The sequence below is a fragment of the Primulina eburnea genome, chromosome 17, assembly GCF_022965805.1.
Source record: "Primulina eburnea isolate SZY01 chromosome 17, ASM2296580v1, whole genome shotgun sequence".
Classification (NCBI taxonomy): domain Eukaryota; kingdom Viridiplantae; phylum Streptophyta; class Magnoliopsida; order Lamiales; family Gesneriaceae; genus Primulina; species Primulina eburnea.
Window position 1 is genome coordinate 28220080 of NC_133117.1, and position 3196 is coordinate 28223275.

General features: G+C 34.6%; 1 long non-coding RNA gene across 1 annotated transcript; it reads right to left on the reverse strand.

Annotated features, from left to right (window-relative positions):
* Positions 1-731: 731 nt before the first annotated feature.
* On the reverse strand, positions 732-1430 carry LOC140818556 (uncharacterized). The gene is made up of 3 exons (XR_012114999.1): positions 1359-1430; positions 1097-1250; positions 732-942 (listed from the first exon to the last, which is right to left on the reverse strand). It is a non-coding gene; the product is annotated as an uncharacterized lncRNA (long non-coding RNA).
* Between the last annotated feature and the right edge of the window lie 1766 nt (positions 1431-3196).

Sequence of the window (3196 nt, forward strand, 5' to 3'; positions counted from 1 at the left end):
TTATATAATAATATCAAAAATCCGCTTACGAAGGAATACATATATCAAAAGCCCACTTACCGTATTCTGACTGCTCAAGGATACGTGAATGGTGAGATTGCGGCAGAGCTTCGCTACTTGAGGATGAAAGCTTCGAAAATACGGTGATGCTAGAGAGGATTTCGAGATTTGGGAGTGCAAGTTCTGAATGAAGAGTCCTCCTATTTATAGGCACGGAAAATCAGCTTACAAGGTAACCTCTGAAGTCGCTCCACGAATGACGCTGATGGCTAATCAAATGGGTGATTGCACTAATATCTCTCGGATGAACGTAGACTGCTTTCTTGTACAGGTTCGTGACGTATCTGGACTGTATTGCAAATTTGCTAGCTTCCTTATTGAGAAAACTTCCTTATATACAATATAATATTTCCAATTAGGTGGATATCCAGCATTAATTTACTGTGTATCTTGCACTGGATTTCGATTTCCATGTATTATTTATATTTTCAAATTTATTATAACTCGAAAATAAATTCTTATACATGTCTATATTTAATTAATTATGTGCCCAAAAATTTGAGTTCTCACACTTTCTACTTTTTTTTTCCAGCACCAACGGCAGCCATCTATGAATATTGACTGCCTTTAGACTGGGTATATGCACCTTGAATTATTCCAAAATCGACCGCCTCTGTTTGAAGCCAAGGAATCATAAATCTCCTTCGAGTGTTTAGAAAATTCCTTTTTCCATTAGTTGTTGAACATATTTGTCTTTTGATTGTTCGAAGGGTTGTCGAGTGCTGAAGGAGATACGAGTGATGTAAGTGTAGAGGCGTCGCCAACGAGTGGACATGATGCGGATGACTATAGCCATGTCAACCGAGAGATTATGGCCACAGAACATCGTCCGGCAATTCACTGATCTCACCAACCACTCCATTCTTGTTTTTGTTCTTCATTCTGGATGATCAAAGTAAACTAAGCTAGTTAATTTTATTACATAAACCCAAACACTGTGAAATCTTCAAATCATAATCAAGAGATATCGATCCCTTTTCAAATCACAACGCGACAAGCACTATAAATGGAATATGAGAACACAAATTGTAGCTACATGATCTCATGTAAATTAAAAATCGAGGGATGAATTATACCCCGCAATGTTCTTGAAATACGTCGGTTCAACGAAATTTCGAAAAAGACTCGACCTTTATTGCACAAAAAATCTATTTGATTTGGCCCGATGTTGTTTCACAACCTTTGAAGCCCTGCAATGTTCTTGAAATAATGACAACATACTGGAATACATTTTGTTTGCATCAAATCTGTCAACGAAAGGTAAATTAATCAACCAAAAATCGAGGGATGAATTATACTCTTTTGAAGCCCCAGAATGTTCTTGAAATACGTCGGATTGACGAAAAAGGCTGGCTCACAAAATCTATTTGTTGACCGCAATAATAGTTCATACTTGATAGAGCAATCGAAACGTGATAGTTGAGATGTTGTACGATTTAAAATATTTAAGTTACATCATGATCATCAGCTATAATTTTTGGTAAAGTGGAAAATGTTCGGTTCTACAACATTGGTACAACGCTTCCAAGAGGAAACATTACTTAAATCAAGAAATCATCAACTGAAACAATGAAATCTTGCTACTTTATAAATTAAAATTTGACATTCACAGTTCGATTTGTTAATACGAGAGAAGATTTACTAATTGCAAATAATATAAAATAACCTGTTGATTCCTAACTTGAACAAGGCACTCCATCCTTCGGCCGTCCACCGATTACGCCTATGCATATGCCAGCTGGCTTGAACAGGGCACTCCATTCCACTTCACTTCGTTCGTCCACGATTGCGTCTTTTTCATATATCCACTTTGACTATTTGATCTCGCCATACTAATAATAATAAAATAAGAAATAAATAAATATTTTTTATTGTTATTTATATTTTTGACCCGACCAATTTCCTCCCCCAAAATCCACGCTACCAAACCTCAATCTTCCAAAGAACCTAATGTCAAATAAATGTTTCTTCGTACAATTGAGTAGACTAGGAGTTTTCAGTTTGACAATATTAAATTCAAAATGAACTGGTTTTTGTAAAGTGTTGATAAAGATCAACGTCTTCTAGTGTGAGCATTCTCAAAAGGAAGAAAGCGTGACATAGGAACTCGAGTTCTCCAAAAATCCAGAAACAAATCTGCATACATTTTATCTTAGGTTTATCAGTTAATTTACATATTCAATTAATCTTTCAGTTTGGATTCTTTCGCATATACTTTGTGTAGAGCCCAAAAATCAGTACACGTAAAACCCATGCAAGTATTTAATAGTTAAATCATTTATTTAATTTTAAAGTGCTTTTTAGCGATGCATGATTTAAGAGATTTCATTATTTTAAATTATTTATTCTTATGTGATGCACATTAAAAGTTTTTCTCGAGTTTCATGTTTCAGACGGTTATTCGATGCGGGATCGAGGAGGAGAGACCGGCGATGATTTTGGAAATTTTAAAACGTGGTATTTTATTTTAAGTTAAGGATGAGACATTTTAAATGATTTATTATGTTTTTAGTATTTTAAATGCCTAAGTTATTTATTTGAGTGATTTTAGAATTTTATAACTTTTAAAGTCTAGCGGTCGTGAATTTTATTTAAATTAGAGAATTTTATTAGAGTGTGTAGTAGTTTACCATTTTGATTAACTAGTTAATTGAGTTAGTATTTTAAATTAGCTTGTTAATTTTTAATTAAGCAATAATTTGACCCTAATTATATTAAACACACGCACACACCCACGCTTACACACACACAAAACCAATATCACACACACACACACACACAAAATCACAATTTCAGAAATTTATTCTTGAGAGAAAACCTATGGTTTTTCTACCATAGAGCAGCCGCCCCTATCCCTCTCAATTTCCAGCAAAATTTCGTCACTTTCGTTGCAAGAAAATAGTGCCACGTTCGTCCCGGATCAAGCCTCGCACCGTTTCCGCTTCGATATCGTCGTATCGTGAGTTTAAACATCAAAAGACATGTATATTCTGTTTTTCCTGCGTCAATCTAGTCATATTATGTGTTGTGATGATTTTATGCGTAAAAATCCATGTATGATGTGCAAGGTTTGATCAGAAACTTGTTAGGTTGATTTTTGGAAACATTTTTGGATCTAAAACTCGATTTACCGTTT